Below are 15,079 nucleotides of genomic sequence, written 5' to 3' on the forward strand. Positions count from 1 at the left end.
TACGGTATAAATTCCCGTGCAACTATTTAGCGTTTAATGCGGACTTTAACTACTTAATTACAAATAAAGATAAATACCTAGTTAAAAAAAAAGAATATTGAATTAATAATAGGTATAGGCATATTAATAATAATCAAGTTGATATTTCATAGCAAAATCGTTATTTTGTATTTATGTGTGCTCAAAAGTTAACAGCATCACCCAAACCTATATTTTTAACGTACAATTGTTGAATTGTATAAATAAAAAGTTGATAATTTTACTGCACTCGGTCAGTTTTAGTTTTATAACAACTGGACAACATCATAATTCATGAATTATAATAAATATTTCAATGTCAAACTTATTTTATATACTTTCCATCCGTTCGCTGAAGGACTTAAAAACATGAACTTGATTTCGGTATTTGTCGACAGCTCTATATACGTCCCACGTGACAAAATTAATTTTTAATTTTAATTTATTTATTTCTAAACTAGAGCCTGACTAAAAAGATAGTTGTGTATTATAATTATACCTATCTTTAGTTTATCATTAAAATGTAAAAAAAATTCTTAAAATTGTTTATCTGATAAAAATACAACTAGTAAAAGCTATAAGCAGATATATGACTAAAATATAAAATTATATAATATATTATTTAAGCTTTAAACTTTCATATTGTTCCATTTATTTCAATAGTAAAATAGCAAGTACCTACGTCTTAACCTTCACCTTTGTACAATCGATTCTGGTAGAAATGTAAATTATGATATATATTATTATTTATGAACATTGTTTATAGTATAAATATACTATATTATACATATATAAGAATATTTAAAACAAATAATACATAAAAGTATACGTTAATAGTATTTAGTAGATGTTTTTACCTCATCAGTAATTTGTTTCGTGTTCTATGTCAATTTAGTTTCAAGTTTCCGCGACTGTGAAAAGGTTGTTTTTTTAAAACAATTAAAGTGGCCCAGATATACACGTGCACGTAAATTTTGTATACGGATAATAATTTGAAGGAATGAAATATGTATGTGAAACCATTAGTTCATGTTACATTCGTTTCTTTAGATTGTAGTCTAATACTTTAATAATCAAATCTAGTGAATTACCTACTTAAATTTGTTATTACTATGTGAGAATGCCCGTTATATGTTATCTCTGTTCACGTCTTAGACATAATTAAAGTAGTATATACTGCTATTAAACTTGTTAAGTATAACACAAAATGTATTGTATATTATTGTTGCAAATATATTATTATTATAAAGGTATAATATGTAATATTATGATAACAACTATAATATATACTACATCGGGGAGTTATTACTTAGTTAACGTGACTCGTGAGAACATTTAGTAGTTACGTTATTTCTTTAATATGGGTCATATAATTAGACAAATTGTAAAAACAAAATAAATGGTTTTTTTTTAATACTGATATATAATTAAATTTACATTACATAACTTAAAGTTATGATTTCAATATTTACCTTAAAATATGCCACAAGTATATTGTTAAAAACAATAAATAGAACTTAAATAAGTATCCCTGCATATAATAATATATACAAAGTTATTTATTCTGAATGCGCTGTTAATTGTTATAAGTTAATGTACTTAACCACAATACTAGTAGTATAATTAAATTAAAAATATCGTTTATAATATTAAGCATACTAATTGTTTCTTTATTAAATTTTTATTCATAGTTGATTTGTTAGAAAGATAATTAAACATTAGTGTTTGGTCTAAGTTTATTGGTGTTGTTGTGTTGAACAATAACTTCGTTAATATTTCGTTACTTATACTTACGACAATATAGTTCGTTAAAAATACTTCCTGTTATCGCATAACATGTAACCGTTGATACTGGCGTAGCCAGGGGGGTTTTGGGGGGGGTTACCTCCCCCGCCTCCTCTTGAAATTGTTTCCCCTAATAATTGTATTATTTATATACAAAAACTGTGAAAACTTAGTTTAATTTATACTCCCCCCTCCCGTATCATAATCCTGGCTATGATTTGACAGAAATTTTACAAACTACTATCATATTATTATTATCGTTTTCAATCAATTTCAACGACTATATAGTATTGTAAAATGTAACATGATAGTAAGATTAAAATATTATATAAAGCATTTATTTACGTAGATGATTAATTTAAATCTAAATGTTAAACTGATTTTTTAAGTTCTTACATATATAATTTCTCTGTTTAATTATGTAACTATGGCCGATTACAAATTTAAGTTAATTTGTTATTAACGGTTATTAATTAGTCGTGGTTCTCAAAGTTTAATTAATAGTTGTAGTTACCTAATTGTATTATTATAGACCTAGATAAAACACTCAATATTATTATAGGAACGTATTCATGAATCATGATTAAAGTATTAAATTAATAATATACTGTATAATGTATAAAAAAAACTATTATAACTTAATTTTTATACTCGATTTTCTGTAGGTTAACATAAATTTTTTTATTGAAAAAAAATCTTAATATATGTAATTTTTAATAAAATTATTGGTTTTATGATAATTTATTAATATATAATTAGAAAAAAATTTTGAAGTAGACACTTGACTAGTTGACTCTATACAGAGTGTAACATGAAGACCTGACAATTGAAATAACTTCTTTTTTTAATCAATATTATTCATTTATAATTTTAAATCTGATGTAATTTTTTTTTGAAATTGTTAATTGTAAAAATATTTGTCCACATATGTAGTTTATTTTTGTTAAATATTATCGATCTAATAATTGTAAAAAACATTTTAAATTCAAAAATTATAAGCTTATTTTAAAAAAGTTTTTTCTTTTGTACTTGCAAAAATGTTGACATTTTAAAAAATAATAAAAAATAAACTATTTGACTTAAATAAATGTTTTTAGAATCAAGTTTTCTAAAAACCATATTTACAAATTGGCTAAGTATTTTGATTTTTTCAAAAAAAATCAGATTTTTATTTTTAGTATTAAAAAATAAAAATGAAAATTGTTTTATTATATAGTGAAAACGTCAATAAATTATGTATAAAAAAAATATTATCAAATATTTATCAGAACAAAAATTGTTTAATTTGTCAGGTTTTCCTGTAGGTACTGAATTCAACGCAGGCCAGTGCCTAGCAAGCGCTAAAGTGAGCCGTTGCCCCTGTGGTGTTTTAAATCTCTGTGGATAATTCATATCAGACATATTATAGCATACTATATAGTATATGTGATATGTCTATAATCCATCTAGTATAATGACTAATGATAATAAAATGTTGATCTTACCTCGGTCCTCGGGTCGGATTTTATTGCGCTTGATAATATAATATTGGTAATACTTGTACGTATGAATTCTAATGATAAGAATGGCTTGGTCGGAAATTGGTTAAGACGTATAGTTAATGTATACTGCTGGGAATTTTCCAATTGTTAAAATCGTGGCTAATTAGTTAAATTCCACACAAAATGAATGGATTGTTTTATCGTCACTAGTAGTGTTTTTAAAATCACAATAATATACATTGTGGAGATTTTCAAGTATAATTTATTGATGTATTGATTATAGTTTAAAAGATTGTTTCTTAAGTTTTGAGTTATCAAATAGTTTCTAGGTTGTAGTTTTAGGTAGGTTAAGGTACTGCAATATTCACTACCTAAATTACTACCTGTATACCTAAATTGAATACAATAACGTCTATTTAGCGAAAGTCATTTATAACAAATAAATAAAAAAGACGATTGTGATTTAAGCTTTTCTGATGGCCATTTATTTAATATTGTTTCCGTTGTGTCGTTTGTACTGGCGTATCAATCGCATTAAATAAACCGTTCCGGATATCAATATGTCGCCGCCGCGAGTGTTTTATATTGACATTTTTATATTTCATATTAATTTTAAAACATTTTTTACCGTCCAGTCGCCTGCTATGTGTTTAGTGAATACCATAATAATGTTCATGTTAGAATTAATTTATGAAACATGAACTCCTTAGTATCGCTTCTATAACTATAATTGATAACAACGTCGTATATTATTTTATTACTGTTTGATATTGAAAATAGTTCGGACGCACCGCAACTACAGCGCTTTTCCCGGAGAGTTGCGCTGTTGTGTCACACACAACACTCGGCTTATGCGGTGTGATACAATGTTCAGTCTTGCACGCCCATTCGCTGTGTTCTTTTTTCATTTCGGTTGCGTATTGTAGTTGTATTATATCTTATATATTTTCAAATCAGTATTTTTTTTTACGCGTATTATAATATTTGGTTGCCGTCGACTAATGTAAGCAATTTCTTTAAACTAAATTGTATATATTTTGCAGTACACTCTTACGTTTGTATTCAACAATATATTATACCAAGTGTTATTAGTTATTACTTACTTTGCGTTATCGATTCGCGTATAATAATTGTGTATGTGCTCATCAAATGTAATCTCTTCGAAGACGTCTCTAGTATGTTTTTAATATTATTTAAAATATGCGTAGTTGATCATCAAATATCAACCGTGGTTATATAAATTAGAATAATGTGTCGTAATGATAAATTATTGATAGATTTATTATTTTGAAAAGCTCTGATGAAATTATTTCTATTTCATTTTTTCGACTTCAGTTGTATTGATTTTAACATTGTTTTTTCTTATTGATTATTATAAAATGTTAAATAATATTTATCGAACCTATATTATTATTAACAACCGCGTAGTCCACCGTCTCTATTCAAAATTTCAAAATAAATAAAAACTAAAAACTCGTCCTGTTTTGTAGTCAAGCGTACTGTGTTGTTGTTATTTTATTTTAATAAAAATATAAAAGTTCATCCATTAGGTAAACCTATATTATTATGAACAGTCATCACTTAATAAAATCTCAACTAGTAATCTCTTTGGTTTTTTTTGCAGAGAATAGTAAATAATATGTTTCTATGGATACTTAATGAATTTTATATTAAATTGTTGTTTAAATTGAAATAATAATTGTTATTCTATTGAGTACCTAATGATGTTACTGTAATTATTCAAGGTATTCAAAACTTTTATTAAAAAATGTTATCTTTTGAGGAAAAAAATATGCCTATATGTTATTCCATAATTTGTTTGTTCTAAAAATTCTAGTACTTGAACTGTCATTAATATATTCCATTACAAATTTGTTGATCATGCGGATCATTAAAAACCTTGTCCTGAATATCATTTAAAACTTTTCTTGCGGTATGTTGAAAAAATAATTGATTTTCATTTAAGGATGAATCAATGTGGTTTGAAAAAATATTATTTTTTTTATTAAATCTTTATTTTTCGATGCCATATATTATAGTTATTAGAATTACCTTTCCAAGTTTATTGTGTATTTTTTTTCATCTTTATAAATGTTTGGTGATCACCTGTGACAGCTGATGTGTCCTATATGAGTTGTGGCATCGCCATCATCATCTTAACAATAATAATACAATACAATAACGTTTTTCTATATTTTTGTGTATAGTGCGAAACCTTGTGTGGTGATATATCGATAAGGATTAAGATTGAAAAAAAATTTCCTGTTTTTCCTTCAAGGGCGCTGTTTTTTGTACTATATAGTTACAAGGACACGATAATAGAGACGTTTCAAACGTCAATTTTACGCTTATTAAATTAAACGCTCGAGTTATTTTTTTTCATTTCTTGCTAAAATAATTTTGCCTTATAATAATAATATTCGAATTCTGCGACCCAGAGCCATCGTTTCATATATTATAGTATTATATTCTCATGTATGGGGTATATTAAGTGCTGTAATCAGTAAATGCATCCATAGTGTTCGCTTGCAAGTGTAGGTGAATTAATCAGTTGTTGGCTTCTAATTTTTTCAAATTATCATCTCTCTCTAATTAATTGAACCACATATATATATAGGTTAGATATAAGTTTGAAAACAAAAAATAACAACAGGCCGTACATACTACTTGGACTGTTAAATATTCCACTTTCGGAAACAGGATTTAATTAAAGCAGCGACCCGTAGACTTGACACGGTTTTTCTTTTAGTTTTTACCCAGATCCATAGTGATTTCACATACATATTGTGTGAAATGGACGGTTATACAGTTCAGGGGTGTTGTCATGTTGAACTAGTTTTTCGCGAAATTATGAATATAGTTGTAGGCGAGTCCTTCTTACAACCTACCTTAAGAAAGTTAAGATTGCACTACGTATTCCAATATGACGTATATAGTTAATGACTCATTATTAATTGTTTCTTTGAATAATTGAAATTCTTACACTATCGATCACCACAGGGCGAAGCACCATCCGCTTATTAGTTACCTTGGCTTTGACCTATCTAATCACTTCTATAAACCCTATCGAATAGTCTTTGATTAGTCTTCTAACACTAATATGTCATCAGCGGATTAAATTTCTTCTTAGTTTTTTTTACTTTGAGCTTTTCAAAAATAATATAATTTTATTGTGTTCGTGGTCCTTCAACCGAGTCATTACTCTAAAATAATAACGGTATAGGTCGAGCGCGTCCTTGTACACGACGTCGTCTGTCACGTGTGATGGTGTGCCGTAGTCTGTCTTTAGTCGCCACTGCCACTGCAGCAGCCCAGTGGTGTTTTCGGTCCAGGTCCCGTCGGTCATTCGCAAAACCGGTCTATCGTGGAGGGCCAAATTGAACGTGACTCAGTCGAGTGTTTGGAGTACGACGACGAGTTTTGCTGCAGTAGCGATGACGACAGCAGGCCGCTGGCCCGATGGTTGCATTTCGGCCGACGCGATACGCCTCAACCGCCGCGGCACTCTGTTCGGGACGACGACGAACAATTGCTCGTCGAAGGTACATATGCCCCTGTGCTTAGAACAATAATTTATTTATATTAGGCCGACTTGACTATATAACTACGTGTCCATTCCTACATTCATAATTTATATTAGTATACCTATAATAAGGATCTACCGGCGTGATGGTTACTTGATGATATTGTTCGCGCTTTTTTTAAAATTACTTCGATGACATAGGTTTTATAGAATACGAGGACCTATTATTTATTATTACATATCATTATGTATGTAAACCACCGTGTACTACAAGTACTATTACTGAATCAGTTGTCGTATGCATACGTTCCTCGACATCCTACAAATCGAAATACATCTATACATAGTAATATAGCGTACATAATATTAAATAGTAAAATAGGGAATATCTAATTCACCTTAAAATCTTATTCATTTATTCGTATTCTTTATTCTTTTTGTTATACGAGGTCAAAATACTAATAACAACTATTTAAATTAATAATAAAGACTAATTGCGATTGATGTTAATAATAATAACTGATTATAGGCAAGTTATTCGTACATATACTTTATAATAAAGTACGTGCGTTTACTGTTTAGTCAACTGTGCGATTTTAAAACTACGTTTGCGGTGCAAGCCTACATTATGACCAAACTGTATAGGTATAAGGTTTATAATAATAAATATATAATAATAACTAATAACAGTAATAACGTTACATTGAACCTCTTCTGCAAGACTTTCTGCCGTGGGCTTTTATAATTATGTTTTTATAGATACCTACTAATCCTTGCAGTTGTTTTTAGTAAAAAAAATTCCCATTTTTTGTATAATATTTTTGTTATCGAGTAGTTTTTAAGCAAATGTGCGTTATTTAAATATTGTTAAACAGGACTCACCACTGTATTTCTACATAATTATGAGACATAAGTTGGAAAAACTGTGGAAGTAGCTTAACTGTATAATAGGTTTGAGTTTATATAGTAGGTCACTGTAATAAGTGTGTTTAATTTTAATTCAATGATAAATAATGATTGATTACATACAAAAATGACTGAACAAAGACAGTGTGCAGCATTTCAGTTTCTATTTCTAAAGATATTTTATAATAATTATAACTAGGTATAATAACTGTAATAATAATAATATATTTGTTTATATTATTTAAATTAACTAAGTCCTTCCAAAATATCGCATATATTATATATTAATAATTATAATATTATATTACACTTTCAAAACAATGCCGACGTACTGTTGAACAGTGAAAATAAGTTCGTGATACATAGCGTTCGTCATACTATTTTTTTTTTTTTTATAGTATACCTAATAAAAAAATGGAATATTTAAGTTTCTACGATTAATATATTTTAATTGTAACAAAAATCGTTTGGGCAGAAATCATTAACGTTTGAATACTATCCAATTTCATCCGTATTTAAACTTTAAACACTGATACAAAATCTAGCACAAAATTTATGTGGCCTTATGCCAAACATTTTTTTTATTCCAGTAAGAACAAATCATGAGAGATTTTGTAATATAATTTTGGGATGTTGACGAATTTTGAATTAATTAAACCTAATGTTACCCTTTTAGATTCTGAGCGAAGCGATGAATGTATTGATTCTACAATGATGTGTGTTTTTTTTTTATTTTTTTTTTTTTGTGTCTGTCATCACCTTTTAGGACAGTAAAAGTGCTTGGATTTTCTTCAATAGTAACTTTTCTGATAGGAAAGTGAATCTAGTTGGTACTTTGGGGGGTCAAAAGTAAAAATTTCCCAGTAGTTTTCACAAGCGACGTGAAAAACGAAAGAAAAATTAAGGAAAAACGGGAAGTTTTACGCAAAATCTGTTTTCGAGAAAATTGATTTTGGTTTTTGGTGTAACTCTAAAACAAATGACCGTAAGGACATGAAATTTTGACTGAATGTTTATATTAGCATTTTCTATACACGATAAAATTTTGAAAATATTTTGACTCTTTTTGAGCTGTTTACGGCCATTGTCAGTTTTCAATTTTTTTAGTTTTTTTTTCTATAAATATCAATAAAATTGTATCTGTTCAGTAAAAAAGCTTGACAATTTAATAGAAGGCTCCTAGGTTATTGTTTCAAAAGCAGATGAAAAAAATTAAAAATCCTTAGTCACAGTTTTTAATTATAAGCATTTAAAGTTCAAATTTGGCCAAAATACGGAAAAATCACGAAAAATAGCAAATTATTTTGATGAGAATTCATAAAAATTTTTCTTTTTAAATCTAAGATTTTAAAATGTAATATAAGATTACTCATAAGTTTGTCTACCTTTATCAAAAAAAAAAATGTCTAGCAGAAACTTAAATTAAATTTTTATGAGCGTCTGAAATTTATATTTTTACAACATTTGATATTTACTCGATTTCTCATGTAACAATTTTCTTATTTTATTGTAATTAAAAAACGAATGACTGTAGATACTTGAAAATTTCACCGAATGTTTATATTAGCATTTTCTATACACCATAAAATGTTGAAAATATTTTGACTCTTTTTGAGCTGTTTACGGACGTTGTCAGTTTTCAATTTTTTTAGTTTTTTTTTCTATAAATATCAATAAATTTTTATTTGTTGGGTAAAAAAGCGTGAAAATTTAATATAAGGCTCCTGATATATCGTTCTAATAGCAGTTGAAAAATATTAAAAATAAATAGGCACAATTTTTTTTTATAAGCATTTAAAGTTCAAATTTTGACAACATTTATCAAATTTATAATTTATTAATTATTTTGTGGTTAAAAATTTATTAATTCTTAACTTTTATGGCTAAGGATTGAAAATTTAAAACAAGGCTCCACGTAAATAGGTTATATATAAATTACTTTATTCACAATAATATCATCAAATATACTTGGTAAAATCATAGGCTGACTGACCGTTTTCGCTCAGAATCGTTTTTCTTATACAATGATATTATATCATTGAATTCAAATTTAACACCATCCATTACAGTGACCCACTTGTAACCTACTGTACAGCAGAGCGACATCCACTTATCCACCTTTTTTTTTTTGCTTTTTGAACCGAGGACGCAGCGGGAATTGCTTTCGCATATTACTTCCGCGGCGCTAAACCTAATGTTACCTATAACTACCTAATTGTATTATCGATATTTTTAATAAATTTCTGTAAGAACTATTTATGAAAAACCTTGTATTTATTTTTCAAGATTTGTGACTCAAACTTTATCAACAAAGTAATGCAAATATATTCTGTAACTTTTGCTCATATTGGGCGTAATTAATTAATAAAATAAAAAAATAAAAAAGTAGAACATTTCATATTTCTATAAATAGCTCAAAATGAACCAAAATAGTTATAAAATTATATAATTTCTAGGAAATGCAAATATAAATATTTGGTTAATTTCAAATATCTACATTATATTTACAGCTAATCGTTTGTAGATTACAATTTACAACAAATAAAACAAAATCAATTTCGTCAAAAACTGTTGTTAAATCATAGACCTTATAACTACTAGAGTACTAGACAAGAACTGTAGTGTATAACAACATCATTACGAGCGGGACGCGACGTAACAACATCTCGCAGTCTTGACGACAAAATACAATAATCTATCTAATATATAATATATATTACACTACTACCCCTACTGGCCGTACTACCATCATATCATATTATTATTGAGTAATCGGGTAAGTAAAAAGCACCCACTATGTTGTTACGCTTTCCATACACCCGTTGCTTGTCTAGTAGTAGGGCACGATGTAGAGAATATATCTTGTAGTAGGGATTTCGTAGTATAAATCAATATATAAGTATAACTTAATTGCATAGGTGTATAATATGTTTATTATACATAGGTAAATAATAATTATTTAAAACACCTTATACAATGAATGGTATTGGAAAACAAATTTTTATATTATGAACTAATTAAATTATTAGTTACCTATTAAAATCTACAAAACTATTTTGTTTAATTTTGTATTAAATGATTTAATTTAATGATAAAATAAAATAATTTTTTTAGTAGCCGTTTTTTTGCGTTTTATCTATATTTATTTATTTATAGAACGTACATGTTTCAATGGTATAAACACATTATAAGCAAATACAATGTTTTAATTAAATTATACATAATTATAATATATTATGTCTATGAAGTTAATAACTACAACGGAATACACAGTACTGCACAAATAGTTTAATTCTAGATAAATCATTGATTCTAAATCTTCTATTTTGTCACAAAGTGAATATCAAAACATCTCAAAAATTGATTTATATAATATTAATTATTGTATCTTGTTATGGTACCAAACTATCTGTTATAGTATCACACTATATAGTGCAAAGTTAATTCTTATTGTTTATTACTTTATTAGTAGTGTTTAAAAATTAAAATTATTCAATATAATTATATTTATCATATAATATTATAATCTACCGACTATTACTAAGTGTCAATAGATATACATTATTTTTAATTATGAATAATTTATTATACCTATACCTAATATTTTATAATAAAAATATGTCAAAATAATTCAAATTTAATTTATAAAATAGCGAGTTTTTAGTTTAAAAATTATAGTTTGGGAATTGTTAGTCAATTTAATATTGTAAACCAGTCGGTAGAGGAATTATATAAACGAAATCTGAAAATATTTTGTAGGTTAATTATATAATTTTTATACATATAGTAGGTACAATATTTTCTGTCTTATAACTTGTCTTAATTTAAAGTCTGCAGTTATAACTTTTGTGTATATCACCTGCTTAAATTAACCAATTCTCGTTTTGTCCTTATTTTATCTTTGGACATTCAATCATAATACAGCACTCTTTAGCTGTTACTATAATCTTACAAATTTAATTCGTATTAATTCCACATTCTCTGGTTAGTTGAATTATACACACCATTGAACATGTAATCCTGTTTAATAGAAATTTTCTAACATAATAGTTTTGTTTAAAAAACTCGTTATTTCTTCCTCTTTTACCTTAAAATGTATTGTGGTCCATATAATATAGAGCAATCTATAATGTATAATATACTTAACGTTTAGTTATGCTATTAGTGTAATTCTACGAAAACCGTTCAAATGTTAAGTTTATTCCTACAGCTGTATAGTGTTACGTATAATCAAACCTAAATTTATTATTATATTAATAAGAAAAAAAAGTTTTTCCCACGTTTTTCTAATATACGGTGTTCGAGTTTGGTCTATTATTCTAGTTTATTGAAATTTGTTTAAAAAACAAATCATATTTATGGTTTGGTATAGAGCCACGTATTTGATTTTTTTTTGCATATTTAAAAATAGTGACCAATACTGTTAAACTAAACTGTGAGTGCGTGGGAGTTGTAGCTTTGCCGCACATCATTATTTATTATGACTATTTGGTGATGATTTCATCATATACGATGACCGGAAATCAATATTTTTGTTTGAATATTTGTGTATGAAAAAAACAATCCATACTGCCAGCATTAGTGAGAATGCATTTTCGATCAAATACTCGCTACAGTATAGCAACACGCAAGAAAAAAGCCTTTCACCCGGTCGGTCGTGTCACGTTTTCATTGTGATTTGTGATACAATTTTTTTCATTCTCTGTAGAGGGTTATTATCTACTTGTTTTTATTATTATTATTATTATTCTTATTATCGTCAACATTTCTAGATTAATGTTAATAATATAATTTGCTGATGATATTATGTTATAATTTTCTTCTTTCGAACAATCGTTTGCGTTTTCGCATTCAAATACCACTTTCGCGCGTTTACGCACGATTTAATTCTTTCAACATCTCTGGAGCTTTTACTTTTTGAGCCCGGAGCAATACCGGTGCAGTGCAGTCTTCATATGGTCACCTGGTACACGTGGTGATATAAGATTTGTTAGTGTATTTTACCGGCTAATACACATTTCCACTACAGGAAGTTCGTAAGAGGTTCTTTTGTTTCAAAAAGAAAAAAAAAATTAAAAGTCCACCTGCCAAAACCACTTATTGCGACTTAAACGGTCGTACCTGAACGATTTCGCTAAGTATATTATGCAACGGTACACTTACCTATTTAGTCTAAATTCCGACGCAACATTTTCGTATTAGTATTTCTATAATATTATGAGGATTACCGCGAAAACCGATGTTAGGTATACCGTTGTTAGCCGCACGTTTAACTATACTACGTATATTCAAGTATTGCATATATCTTAACGTATTGTGTACGTGCATTGTTTTATTGAACCTGTTTTCAATACTGTTATAGGTTTATGTTGATATAGTTAAAAACCGCAAAATGTTCTTCATCATTAGTGCTGTTTAGTAATATGTTAGATTCCATGCACCTAGTTATATCAGAACTTTAAATAGGTTCTTCTCAAATAGAGTAGGTATACTATGTATAATTACTATAGTTAGTAATTAAAAATAATCTCATTCCGTTATTTTAACACTAAACACGAAATAAATACAATTGCATAAGAAAAACTTAATCTTCAACAATTAATAAATACTATTTATTATTGTGTTTTTTTATTTAATAAATATATAATATCGTATAAAATAGTTTGGATTTACAAAATTAATGAAATATTATGTATGTGTTACTCATATTATGTGTTTTAGATAATAATATAGCCAATAAGTTAAATATATTGTGTTAAAAACTTGTATAGCGTGGGATATTATATCTAAAAAGTATCGATTTACTGCTATATTACTGTTTTTCATTACTAAGGCAATGAAAAGTAATACCTACATAATTTTGTTATGATGAGTTTTTTTCACACTCCTTCACATATATCTTCCTTTCCCTCTGTAAACACAAAACAATTTAACCATTTTTCAACTTTAACAGTATAATAGACAATAGTTATTATTTTAGATGGTAACTATAGTACTTTTATAGTTCTATACAAATAATAAGACAAACAAAAGATTATTTGTTGTACGTGAATATTTTTATTACTATTATTATTATTATTATTATTATTATTATTATTATTATTATTATTATTATTATTATTCGCTAAGTATTATATATATGTACAAAATAGAACGTATATGCATAAATAGTAAATACCTACTGGGGACGGAGTGGCCGAGTGGACTGGGCGTCGGTTGCGACGCGCACCGACGCCGGTTTGATCCCGGCCCACGGTGGCATTTTTCTTCTGGCAGTCACGGTGTCCGGAGAGAGAGGCCGCCATCTCCCACCCGGATATGGCAGATACCTACGGGTGCCCTCTAGAAAATTCAGCCAAACACAAACCGTTCCCCACCGTACCAAATACCCTACAGTACCCCCCACAGCTAATGACCCCAGTTTCCGGGCTTCAGAAAAAAAAAAAAAGTAAATACCTTCTATATTAATCAGAAATTATTATTTACATTTTCATAACGAAGTATAAACTTTATGAATTATAACTCAACTGTCACAATATTGAAAATTGCTCTTGTATGAAGAATTTGTCTTGTCGAGTTAAAATATTATATTTCATATATCCTATAACCACTATTACTTTCAAGTTCTGTTCTCTGTACAATATGTATTATTTTTATAATTCACCCGTCACCGTATACAGTTAATATAATATACATTTAATAATTAAATGCCTTTTAAAACTCTCAAATTATTATTTTTATATATAACACATTAAATATTAGATAACGTGTAATAGTACCCGTTGGGTATATACTATATTCTACACTCAATGACAAGACAACAATGTCAACGCTCTTCTGAATAATAACTTCTATATAGTTTAAAATTGGCACTTTTTCTCGTTCATTATTGTGGGTTGACACTTGTGACGTGCGTGTACAGTTTCAAACATAAAAGTCTGATGAGGCGTCTAGTTTCTCTCATTTTTTGACAATCTATCCTGAATTATTGATGTCCATATCTCTTGGGTAATTCGACTATCAAGTCGTACAGTTCAGGACAATTTTCAATTACTATATATGTAAATTATCATTATATCTTATACTATTTCTAATTCAATCTTTGGTGAATTTTTTAAGCTGGAATTCATCTACAAAAGTATAAAAACTTATCTTTTTCCCCTTGATTTATTAATAATATTAATACAATTTAGGGAACTTAGGTATATTATTTTAATTAAACACTATATTACGTCAACAGGAAAATCTTTTGTTTTATTTCAGAAATATATGGTTATATACTTATATACATATGTAATAACTAATACCTATGTATATATCTACTGCCCTACTATTTGATGGATTATCAAAATAATTATAGAATAGT

The 15,079-nt window shown here is 27.6% G+C and overlaps 1 protein-coding gene across 6 annotated transcripts in view; it reads left to right on the top strand.

Annotated features, from left to right (window-relative positions):
- The window catches only part of LOC132940071 (trafficking kinesin-binding protein milt), a 34,470-nt gene that overhangs the window by 10,649 nt on the left and 8,742 nt on the right, over window positions 1-15,079 (top strand). Inside the window, exons 1-2 of one of the 6 annotated variants that reach the window (XM_061007484.1) lie at window positions 4,320-4,459; window positions 6,508-6,826. The exons of the other annotated variants lie outside the window; for them this stretch is intronic. The gene's annotated coding sequence lies outside the window, so the exon portion shown is untranslated. Of the gene's footprint in view, window positions 1-4,319; window positions 4,460-6,507; window positions 6,827-15,079 lie in introns of those variants that run through there. 6 annotated transcript variants of the gene reach the window in all.

This window comes from Metopolophium dirhodum, chromosome 3 (genome assembly GCF_019925205.1).
Source record: "Metopolophium dirhodum isolate CAU chromosome 3, ASM1992520v1, whole genome shotgun sequence".
Lineage (NCBI taxonomy): Eukaryota > Metazoa > Arthropoda > Insecta > Hemiptera > Aphididae > Metopolophium > Metopolophium dirhodum.